This window comes from Mya arenaria, chromosome 17, assembly GCF_026914265.1.
Source record: "Mya arenaria isolate MELC-2E11 chromosome 17, ASM2691426v1".
Classification (NCBI taxonomy): Eukaryota; Metazoa; Mollusca; class Bivalvia; order Myida; family Myidae; genus Mya; species Mya arenaria.
In genome coordinates this window covers 4,738,852-4,751,950 of record NC_069138.1, presented here as the reverse complement: position 1 = coordinate 4,751,950, position 13,099 = coordinate 4,738,852, and the positions used below count along the sequence as shown (strand labels likewise).

The following is a 13,099-nucleotide window of genomic DNA, read 5'->3' as shown; positions in this document are numbered from 1 at the left end:
TGAATACATATTTCTGTTTCAGTCGACAATTTTCAGCCTGTTGCATTTTAACTGATTACATATACATATTAAAATCTTCTATTCAAGGGACTCGTTCATGTTTTTGGAACAATTTTTTTTTTCCAAGGTAATTATGCATCTAAAAACACTAATGTTATGATTATTTTACTCTTTGATACCGAAATTGCAGAAAAACAAAAAACAATTAAAGTATAAAAAAAGCCATGGTTTTAGTGGGGATCGAACCCACATCTGTACAGTCAACAAAACCGCACGCCCACAAGGACTCTTACATAAACTGAGGGATAATTTAACCTTTAAGCCTCTTGTTGAAAAGTGTTACAAAAGCTATTAATAATTGATAGCTTCAAAGACAATATATGAGCATATATTAGGGATTCAAGTCATCAGAATTTTGTTTAAACATTTCTAATGATTTGCCACCCTTTATTTTATCATTAAAAAAGTGCATTTTTCAACACATGAGTGAGTCCCTTTAATTCATGTGAATACTGTTTTAAATGTGTAAGGTTATGTAATTTTAGCATCATAAATGTTGAATTTTGTATTATATAATTATACAAGTATGTTTTAAGTTTTATCGATAGTTTAGACATCCATAACAAGTGTTATATTTTATACAGTTGTTAGTGTTTTAGCTAAAGCGGAATGGAAGGGCGGCCCGCCCTGCCCTTTTTTGACCCCGCCCCGTTGCCCCTTTTTACACGCCCTGTCATATTTTCCCCGCCCCCTTCTGGCCATTCAGATCGTTGTTTATCACAAAGTTACGCCCTAAAACTATTTCATTGGTCAATGTCGCCGTTTCCTAATCTGTCACAGATCAGTGCGTTCTAAGGCACATGACCGTCACCGCGGGTCTGATTAACGGTAGTTCGCGCTTATAATCAGGGTGCTAATTGATGTTCATTATGACACATTATTCCTTGTCTGAGACATCGAAGTTGTACCTCTAAATGTCGATCTTTGATGCCGATGTTGTTACAAATTTAATTAATTTAGCAATTTATAATCGGTAATCTCCTAATCACATAATTGGGTCGTCTATCATCCAATTATTGAAACGTCCCATTTTAACCAATCAGAGAAGACACTGGTCAAATGATTAAAAGTTTGTTAAATTGCGATAGAAAACGCGAAGAAAGGATGAAAAATGCTGTCAAGTATTAGTAAACAATTGATACTTGCAGTGTAAAAACAAGGCACACTTTAGAACAGTGTTTCGTTTGAAGCAGACGGTCATTGAAAAACAGACGGTGGCGCTATTAGCCTAAGAAAATCAAATACTTGACTTCATGACCAATATTTGATAGTTTTTGTGTTGAATGTTCGTAATGAAAATTTGTTTTGATATCTCAAAACTTTTTTATTTGGTTTATATAGCGTTTACTTACAGTATTTTACGATGTTTAAAAGTAGAAGATTCGGCGAGTCACCGCCATTTTGTCATAACATTTTTCGGAGTTTATTTTTCGATTTTCTAGTTCTATTATTAAGTATTAGTGAGTTTTTCATGAAGGATAGAGATTTTAAATGTCATTTTGTTTTAAAATGTCAGCATATTAAAATTTATTTAACCAAAGACAAGTAAACAACAGCAAAGCTGAATGTGACATTCGAACCCTATCCTGATTGTACCAAAACAAGATTCGCCCCCTGCACTTAAATGTTTTTAACAGCTCATATATAAGGCCATTCTGATTTTTTGTAATGGTATTTTTTTTTAACTGTTTTTTTTATACACTTTTTTGGAGGTAAACTTTACATTGCAAAAAGGAGACTATAGACAAGTACACTTTTGATAGGCCAAACAAGAACACTTTTTTTAACATTCCATCTAGTAAAAGCAATCAAAGTAAATGTGAATTTAAAGTTTTGTGGCATGGTACAATATTTATCTCAGGTTTAAAGATAAGTATCTTGTCTCCCCACTTCTCCCTAATTTGACTGGTGGGAGAAGTGACTTCCCCAAAAAATCAGCCTTGTGAGAGCCCTGGTGACAACAACCCGAGATGGTAAAGAAAGTGTCTGAAGTGAAAATGAACAAGAAAAAAGAATTAAGAGTATTCAGTAGGGATATTACTACAATGTGTGCATGAACATGCATGTGCTTTGATAAGGTACATGATCGTTTTACAACAATGCAAAGCTAATATTGTGCGCATTGTTTTCCCATTTAAGAAAGCACCATGCCCCTTTTTTAGCCCACCCTGCCCTTTTTTTGGCCCACCCTGCCCTTTTTAATTCCTGGCTAAAACACTAGTTGTATTTTATATTTTACCTATAATTTAGACATCATCACAAGTATTCCAACAAAATCATGTGTAAGCAAGTTATGTAATTTTTTGTAAGATGTTAAGATACGCTCTCAAAAATGATATACAACTAGCGGATCCTGGGTGGGGTCGCACCCGGCATGCGCCCCCCTTAAAGCGTCACAGTTTTCCTCTTTTGTTAATATCGATTGGCGAAAAAAAAAGTAATAAAATATGCTCAAAGTCACCATTTCGGACTAGAAATTGTTAAAAAAAATCTTAGGGGAGAACTCCCAAACCCCCGTCCTACCATTTTAAATCAAATATATTCTGGTTCTGAGGGAGGGGTCAAAGTAAAAAGGTTACCCCCCCTCTAACGTCAAATCCTTGATCCACCCCTGTATACTCATGTTTATTGGTTAATGTAATTAATGGTTCTCAATTATCCTCTTATCATTGAATGTTATTACTTAAGCATATGTGCCAGGTATCTCAAAATCTTTTATACATCCAAGTACTGGTAATTGTATTGATAAAAAAAATCTACTGAAAAAAATAAGTTCTGCAGGCAATTATGGGAAGTAATCAATAGATGTTGAAATAATAACAAGATTGGTTGTCTCCCTTAAATAAAAAAAAATAGCAATAAAATTAAGGCTTTTATTTTTTATGTATAATAAAAACTTAAAGATGCACTCTTACTCCCAGATTTACAACAATTAATAATTTTCTTTTAATATTCCAAGAATGATGAATAAATGTTGAAAACAATGGCTCTTATGAAGGATACCGAGTTGAATTTGAAAGAAATGCGCAAAAAGTACGGTATTTCTACCTTATGAGACTAAAGAAGACCGCAGTAAATCTTTTAGCATTCACTAATCATTTAATATTTCTGCGTTTTCTGCTATTATTTACACGGATATAATCTCGTTATCACTTATTAATATTTTCTATAAATGCATTATTTAGTAAGTAGTTATAGGATTATCAATCAAAACTTATGTTTGTTATACATGTTTATGTATTATTTTTGAATAAGAGTGTCACTTTAAACTACATACCACAGCTTGTTATTCATGTAGAATTAATCTGAAGAAAACTCACTGAAATCTTTAATGTTGTTTTCTTTTTAATATTTATTTTGATCAGCTCATAAGATTAAAACCTTGACAGCACTCTTATATATACAGTATTCATACTGTTATTTGATTGGCATATTATATGGTTCTATTTTTATTTTATTTTTTAAATAACCTGACCAGATTTAGACCAATCAAAATAACTATCGAAAGATCCTGCCAAATGTTTTGTTAGTCATAAAACTTTATTGGTGCACATTTGCATATTCACTGTGATTTTAATTTATAATGCTCTGATTCATTTATGAATTTGCGCAAACTCACCTCACAACATAGCACTTAAAAACTTTTGATAATGACAGGGGTTGAAATAATCTTTAAATTGAATTAGTTGTTGGTTATAATGTTTAACTTTGGTATTTTTATTGTTTAATAATTGATTTTGGTGTTTAATTATTTTTAATCAAATTCAATGATAAAACAGACATAAATATATGTATAGATTTTCTCCAGCCTATCAGAATTCATATTTTAAAAACATCAACAAAAATATGCCAAATTTCTGCCATGAAAATGAAAAAATATGAAAAAATAAAATAAAAAAAATATGAAAAAAATATAAAGATAATTATGTTACAACCCTGTCAGAATGAAATACACCAAAATATCCATGTACATGTTCGACTTTATTTAAAAAAAAAATTTTTTTTTTTTTTATTCTCTGGCCATGTTCAATAATTAGGACGATACAAAAAAGGAAGTCATAAATAATAATCTTTGTTTCAGATCTCAGCCTTGTAGACGAAAAGGACCATATATATATGAGCTGGAAAGAATGTTATTGCAATTTCCACAATGTTGAGATTTATAAGAGTCGTCAAGCAACATCATAGGGCACTCACAGAGTCAATATCAGTCGTCAAGCAATATGATTGGGCACTCATAGGTCAATATGAGTCGTCAAGCAATATGATTGGACACTCACAGAGTCAAAATGAGTCACCAAGCAACACGATTGGACACTCACAATGAGTCCAGCAACGTGACTGGGCACACCTGAGATTGTCAATCATGCTAGTTACCGCTACTTGATATTTGACTGGTAGGAATTTATTTACAGGAATGCATCAAAATTTATTACCACCAATAGAATATCAGTGGATTAATGATCAATGAAAAAACTTTAAAAAAAATAAAATAGGAGGGTTATCGCGATTAAATTCTTTTACATTTGATCTCTTTGAGTATTCTTAGGGAAATATAGTGGTAACTCTATACATAAAAACAGAATGAGTTAACCTCTTGTTGCGCTGAGCACTCAATTTTGTTTATTTGTACAGCATTTTTAAGTATTGCATACTTTGGCTGATTTATGTATGCATTTTTGGCAAAGTGACACTCTTATATTCAATATCAACACATTTTAACACATGTATAACAAACATCAATTTTGACTGATAAATCTTTAACTACTTACTAAATAATGCATTTATGGAATATTTTAATTACTGATAACAAGATTGTAACAGGATTTTATAGCAGAAAGCCCAATTTTTTAAATGATTGGTGAGTGCTAAAAGATTTACTGTGTTCTACTATAGTCTCATAAGGTAGAAATACTGTGTTTTATGCTAATTTCTTTTAAACACAGTATCCTTCATAAGACCCACTGTTTTCGACATTTATTCATCCTTTTTGGAATATTAAAACAATATTATGAATTGTGGTAATTTTATTTGGGAGTAAGAGCGCATCTTGAACAGTCTGATTATAAATAATGCAGCTGGTATTTGTAGTGATATATTGATGCTTCACTCAGTGCAAACGTTGGAAGATTTACGTTTGCATTTTTGGCGCTGTTTGCATTGGTTTGTCTTTAGTCTGTTTAGGCCTAAAAACAGTACATTAGGTTCGGGTAACCATACCCTACATTTGTGTGTGTTAAAGCTTATTTATACTTGCACTCGGGCCTTGCCCATTTGGGGAGTGCTCTGTTTAGATTGTTAGTCATTTTAGGTTTTTGGAGCATAGTGCACAGACAGAATGTAACTCTGGTTAGAGCTACCCTGGTTCTTTAACATGCCCCAGTGTATAGCACTGTCACACGGGACCCTCATTTAACATCCCTCCCGGAAGACGATTAGTATTTTTAGCTCAGTTTTAGTTTTAGTCTTTAGTTTTGATTGTATCTCAATGAAACTTGTACAGTATTTAGATATCCATTAGAGCTTGGTTCCTTTCGAAAACCAGCCAGATCCGCCCATGCATGCCTTGATTATGGGCCTTGAAAGTATAAAAAAAAGTATGTGCGTCTGTAAACAATTGCTTGTGAACATGATACAGTCTTCAGTTTTGATTGTATCTCGATGAAACTTGTACAGTATTTCGATATCCATAAAAGCTGGGTTCCTTTTGAAAACCCGCCAGATCCGCCCATGCATGCATAGATTATGGGTCTTGAAAGTATAACAAAATATTATGTTTAGCTAAGTCTGTTTTTAGCCAAGTCTTCATGAGCGAAGTCTATTTTTAGCCAAGTTTACATGTAAAGTCACAATTGCTTGTAAATGTTGGTTCAAATTAAGCTACAGCAATGAAATGTTGACCATGTATGTGCACATGTTCATAGTCAGATAATAAGATATTATTTAGTGTTTTTTCCGCTTAAAGTATAAAGTTTGATTAAAATCTATTGCATCTATAAAGATGAAAGTGTTTTTGATAATATCATATACCCTAAAACCTGCAGTGAGGTGCAATTTTAGATTAGGATATGCACTTTAAGTAAGGAAATGACTTAAGATGTTTCCAGAAATAAGATAATCTTTCTTAGCATCAAGTTTTGTTGAAAGTCTTGGCATGCAGACAGCTCAATTTTTTTTAAAAATAATTTATTAAAGCCCTTATAACTGGATTAACCTTAGAGCTCACTTATATAAGAAAATATATTGGTATAAAGTGTTTGATATTCTCCTTAAAATGGACTTGCTCATGTTTTTTGTAAAATGCACTTTTGTTTGTTTGATGAAATAAAGTGTGGCAAATCATTAGGATTGTTAACACCAAGATACCAAAAGCTGGAACCCTTAGGCAAATGATGACAGTCAATATTATTAATTTTGCTCAAATATCGCCTTGAAGACCACAATTTTCATAAGTGTTCACAATGCTTCATATTATCTCTAAATAACACCTCTGTTGTTGCGTGATTGGTTGACTGACATTATCATGTGTCATCATGTTATCAATGTATTGTTAAGAGGTAAAAATATCCTTCCCTTTTGTATAAGTCCTGATGGCCTAGTGGTGGAGGTGTTGGTTTTCTTACACTATTTGTTCTTGACTTAACTGGTGTGGGTTCGTACTGCACTAAAACCCAAATACTTTATACTAAAACTTTATTCTGCAAATTTGTTATTGTAGAGTAAAATAATAATAAAATAAGTGTTTTCAGATGCATTAGCAGGAAAACGAATTTTAGTCCATTAACATAAGCAAATTATTTTAATATCTGTTTTGAACAAGTTTTGATATTGAAAGCTGCACAGACCGTTTTAACAATTTTTCTGTTTTTTTTTGTGTCTTAGAATCAGTTATTTTTTGTGTTAATGTCTATAAACCAGTGATAAAAGACTGCTGACAAAGGATCAGATCACAGGTTTCCATATTAACTGTTTTATATGCCAAAAAAATAAATTTTCTTAAAGCTTTAGTAACGCTTTTAGCCATAAAAAGTACATTTTATGGTTCTATTTTTATTTTATTTTTTAAATAACTTGACCAGATTTAGACCAATCCAAATAACTATCAAAAGATCCTGCCAAATCCTCACAGAAGACGATTGGTATTTTTTAGTGATGCGACAGGGAATCAAACTTGCGACCCCTGGATTGATAGTCAAGTGTGTTACCACTAGACAACAGATCCGTCAACCCTACGTACGAAATAGGCGCGTTTTTATAGTCCTTTGGTAAAAAAAATATTTTAAAAAATAAGCGTGTTTTTATTTATAGCTTGAAAATATTTAAAGCTTTAAACAGAAGATGACTTTAATGCCATTTCCTGATGACGAAAATAATGTTCTTACATAAACCCAATATAAAACACAAAAAAGCCTACCTACCCTATCTGTTTTTGAAAAGGATGTAACCCTAACCAAACCATTTTAATTTTAGGCCTTATTGATAATCCAGCTTGTATTTGTTGAGAAATCCACTTACCCTACACCCATTTTTGAAAAGTCATCTTTGTTATAAATTATTTTGCACAAGTATTTTTGCGTGCCACACCAATCTTTGCTTTTAAGCCGTACTTGCTCTCAATGATTGACAGTTTTTACCTTTTTTTAGTTTTTGTCTCAGAAATTTGATTTTGGTATCAATGCCTTCAAAACAGTCATATAAGATAACTTACGATAAAACAAATCTCACTTGTTTGAAAAAATGCAGAAAAATTGGTTCTTTTACGGGCTTGGTGTAAAAACCGATACACATGGTACGACTTTCCTGGGTTAAACCAGTACTGAGTAAACCATTTTCTAAGCACTACCCTTTAAAAAAACGAGTGTCAGGCAAGGGTGATACCTGCACCAACTTTTAACGTCTTTCGGTATGATGCGGCCAGGTTTCGAACCCACCACCTCTCGCTCGGTAGGCTGATGCCTCAACCACTAGGCCACGGAGACTATTATAAAACTACAAAATTAATGTAACACTGCGCATGATAGAAAACATCCTAAGTAACCATCAGTTACATGATGCAAACAGCCCTCAGAACTTGATTTAAAAAAAAATTTGAAAAGTAACTTTAATAATTCATTCAGAAGAAAGATTGAAACGTTCATAAATTTAAAACATAGATTTCCCCAGATAAATAAGTTTCAATTCTAAATGTCAAAACTGTCATGAAGACTTTGTTACTTGTCATAATGTGGTTATTATAATAATCAGAATAATTTATTTCCATTTGATTTACCGTTGAGATTGATATTTTTGCACCATTATAACACTTATAATACAATTAATTATTCATGTTTTATCCAAATGTCTAAGGTCAGTCATTTCATGTTAAATGACTTGATGACAGGTGTAGGTTTTTTTTCGTTTTCTCAAAAGACATTACAATGGTGATTATTCAAATTAATGGGCAACATCTTGACTTTATAAAAATAATGGGAAATAAAAAAAGATCCTTATAATTAATAATGGTTTTGTTACATGTTGGCTTGTTTACTTCCAATTTATTGGTGATTTTTATGCCCCCGAAGGTGGACATATTAAATGCCGTCCATCCCTGTGTCCAGCTCAATAACTCGTGTCCGGGCTGTAACTTTTTCTTGTATGGACAGATTTTAAAATAACTTGCCACATGTGTTTGACATACCAAGACAACGTTTCCCTGCAAGACCCATCTCCCTACCTCTAAGGTGAAAGATACAGTTAGATGTTTCTTCACAATGGAATGCTGAATATGAGGACATACGAGTGTAGGCTGTCAAGTATGGGTGGTATTTTGTATGTTCAGAGGCAATTTAAAATAACTTGACATATGTATTTGACACGTAAAGGCAAGATCAACTTTTTATGTACTTGTTCATAGGTCAATTTCGCATTCAGGGGCATTCGTCACATACTGTGACAGCTCTTGTTCAATATTCTTTGAGAAACAAGCTATATTATTGATTACAAAGGTAAAACTCTTTTACTCAGGTGAGCGATTTTGGGCCATGTTGGCCCTCTTGTTTAATATATTTTTTGGCCCCGTTTTCAGTCGGAGTATAACATTATTTAATACATATGTTACTATATATAGTAACACATTTGTACAGGGATTTCGCGATTATTTGCATGACTCAGCGATTATCAGTTTTGCGGCCCGGGCCGATTATCATTATGCGGCCCGTAGAACGTTCGCACGTGAATTCAATTTTCGCCTTAAAATGAATTTTGGCGACTGTGAAATAATGTCTTGACTAAATAATTTATTGATCTGCTTGAACATATTTATTGTTAAAATCTTAACGGGAGGCAAACGCGAACGCAGTTCAGGAAGATATGCTAGTGTTTGATAACCAGTGTGGACCGTTAGGGTGGCGTTTTTCATTCTGCGTTGACATTCAAAAAACAAAACAAAGGGAGCGGCAAAATTGAATTTACTTGAAAAACAGCACCTGTTCATACATGTTGACATCATTAATACGAGGTATTGGTTTATCTAAGTACAAACAGTCGTTCTACTTGCTAGGTGTTCATGTTTATTGAATTGAATTCAGTTATTCAGACCATGAACGGAAAGATGTCAGTGATTCGTACAGAAACATTCGGATAGACGTTGTGGTCTGTTCAAAGTGATCAATTGAAATTGGAATGGGAACATAAAAGTGACAACAAAATGCTGTTTGCCTGTTTGGCTCACTCTCAAAAACGAAATAAAAGTAAATTTAATTTGAGAGTGAGTTAACTCATCGTTGTCAAGCAAGAGCAAAATAAGCACAATTGGATAGCAGGTAAACTTTAAAAAGCAAACTGTAGACTTACAAATATGAAAAACATACATATGTATTAGAGGTTAATACAAGGCGTAGCCGGGCCGTTGAGTGAAAATTTGCACTCGTGCTCATAATGTCCCTCGACTACGTCTCGGGCCATTATGAGTCACTCGGGCCAATTATCACTCAACGGCCCGGCTACGCCGTGTATTAACCTCTAAGTAACAACTTTAATAGTCTTTTTTTGTGATCATTGTGACAGTCAAGTGACATGTGTTACCGGGTGTTTGATAAGTATATAGCGGCACTTATACTGTCTCACTATAGAGCTAGCTTTTGTAGCGACGCGGTAGCGTGTCTGCTTCCAGAGCAAGAGGTTGTGGGTTCCAACCCCGACAGGTGCACATAGAAATTTGTGCAGTCTGTTACATTTGGCGCCCAACGAGGGACTGGTGTTGCATGATAAGCCTCAAGGTCAATCCAAATTCACCTTTGTCTCCGAAATTCGAGTTATAATTTCAAAATGGAGGGGAAATGTATAACCAGGTGTTTGATATGTATATAGCGGCACTAATATACTGTCTCACTATAGAGCTAGCTTTTGTAGCGACGCGGTAGAGTGTCCGCTTCCAGAGCATGAGGTCGTGGGTTCGAACCCCGACAGGCGCACATAGCAATTTGTGCAGCCTGTTACATATGGGCAGTAAGTCATGTGGGGCTTCCATTTACATTGCCACTTTATAAATCCCCTGTCACACCAGTGCTGGCGTCCAAGAAAAATCCAGAACACCAATCTGCAGACTGTGAAATTGCAAGCATCACTGCAGCAACGCACTGGCATCGCCAGTGAATGCAGTGGGATCACATAGAATGCCGAGTGATTGATAACAATATAAATATGCTCAAAGGAGAAAATTGGTGGAAATTTAGCAAACATAAATTAAAAGAGAGAAAAGAATAAAAACAACCCGCCAGTTGAATGGATGATCAATTATGACCAAAATAATTTGATTCATAGATCAAAGTCACATTTTTTTCTGTTTTTTCATTGTTTTTTACCATTAGTGCCACCCGTTCCAATACTCCACTAACTGCCATTTTGTAGCAAATTTAGGGAAGGGTGCTGCCGATTTCAATCAAATCGGCCTAATTGATCAATTTTCAATTATTATTTATCATCAGAACATCGATCACTATATAGCTGACTTGTCAAAATTTAACTGAAATGAAGTGTTACAAAAAGTATATATGTGTTAGACTAAGCAACACCCAAAACTCTTTCTATTTATGATACTTGCAAACTTAATATATCCCATGATTGACAGAAGAAGCCGATGAAGTTTGTCATCTGCTTCTGATGCTTTTGTCCAAATTTGATTAAAATGTAGAAAGGCCCAGAACTCTTTATATTTAATACTAGCAAACTTATATCCCATGATTGACAGAGGAGATTAGATGACGTTGCATGATCTGCTTATGATGCTTCTGTCAAAATTTAATTGAAATGACGTCTTCCATTAAGACACTAGGGGCCTGTGCATGTCAGATACCCATGGGTGACTCCTTATCCATTATACGATTCCCTCAACAATTTATGCTAATCGAGCAAGTTTTTGGAGTGGATTGGCCTAAGTGATCTTTATGGTGTCGAACGTCATTTTTTCCTGCATAAGTGAATTATATTCGGTGAAAATATAACTATGGCATAATTTTGCAGCTGAACAGACTGACAGAAGTAATAAACCCCTTGATTTAAATTTAAATGAATTAAATCAATTTGACATATGAAACATCATTTTCACAGAAACTATTACGTTCACAATAAGAATGAATCAACCTAGCACTTAAAGTCTCCGAAAATGGCGTGATCGCTTGAGTCACAGAATTGACATTTTGCAAGAAATGTTGACTGCCACCTGTGTTTATGCATAGTATTATATTATTATCTCTTTGGCTTCATGATTCAATCTTAATTAACATGATGGATATGGATTAAACGGACGTTTCTTTAAAATCCCCTCTATATACTAAAGATGACTAAATTGCAGATGCAGCTGCAAATTGCCACACACCTTTTATTATTTAGTGATTGCACTAAGTCACACTTTCTCAATCATCATAATAAATAATAAAAAAGGCAGATGCATCAAGCTTCGAACAGATTATTTCTTGGAATAAGAAATTATAATTAAAATGTAATATACCAAACTTGCAATGTTTTTTTAGTTTTATTATACATGGCAGTTTTTCAAGTGCAAATGAGTTGTTTAGTTACGAGAAATCAAAGCAAAATTAAAATATTATTTATCGTAGAAAATAAATAATACGTGTATTAAATAAAAACAATATTCAGACGAATCATAGCTAATCCATTTATCATTATAATCCGTAGGCCGTCATTAAAAAAAGATTTACCATTAACTGAATGTAACAAAACACCTGGACACAGTTTAATTATTGTACAAAATTTGTTTCAGGTGTTCGTGTGTAAAGATGATCTGCCCTGGCCCCCCGACGACAACCTATGGACACCAGTTGCTTAAAGGGAATGAACTCCTGATTTGGTATCATTGATTTATGACTTGTAAAATATTTAGTGACATTTGACCTAAAAGTAATTTGGCAAAAATTTCAACATGACAGAATTTTGTAGAGCGAGGCAATGCTTAAATTTTGGCCAATTTTTGCATCATAAATATACAAGCAAATATCAAGTATTTCACCTATGCAGAAGCAGCAAAATGTCAACTTATTGGTGTAATGTAACCACAATAGTGTAATGTAACCTTGGGATGAGAGGTTATGGTTTTCGCCTCTATTTCTCAAACCAAAGAGTTTGTTGTGGAACAAACTTGGGATGATCTTTTTGCCTCTCAAAATAGACAACAGAATTCAATATAATTCTTATACTTATTATCAATAGGACATGTCATGAATCATTCCATTCAGGTTATTGGCCATATTGTACAATAAAACACTTAGCTTGTACTCTTAAATTTAAGGTTATGTAACGTGCAACGTCAACATGGCCAACAGATCCCTTCAGAGAAAAGCATGCTCAATCATGAAGGGGTCCGCTGGTCTTTATATACAGTAAACTCTCAATCCACATGGAGCCTGGGCTTTTGCTAATTTGCTTATAACCAACCAAGTAAACATATACTTTGAACGTACTTCCGTCTATAACGGAATTAAGAACGCATGTCTGCCTCCTTCAGCGGATCATTACATTATTATGAACGTGCATCCACCCCCTA

At 33.8% G+C, this 13,099-nt stretch overlaps 1 protein-coding gene across 1 annotated transcript in view; it reads left to right on the top strand.

The window, feature by feature from the left end:
• The first annotated feature begins 4,438 nt into the window (after window positions 1-4,438).
• Window positions 4,439-13,099, top strand: part of LOC128224314 (prostaglandin G/H synthase 2-like) — a 49,307-nt gene continuing 40,646 nt past the window's right edge. The window contains exons 1-2 of the mRNA XM_052934126.1: window positions 4,439-4,457; window positions 12,320-12,406. The gene's annotated coding sequence lies outside the window, so the exon portion shown is untranslated. The remainder of the gene's footprint in view (window positions 4,458-12,319; window positions 12,407-13,099) is intronic.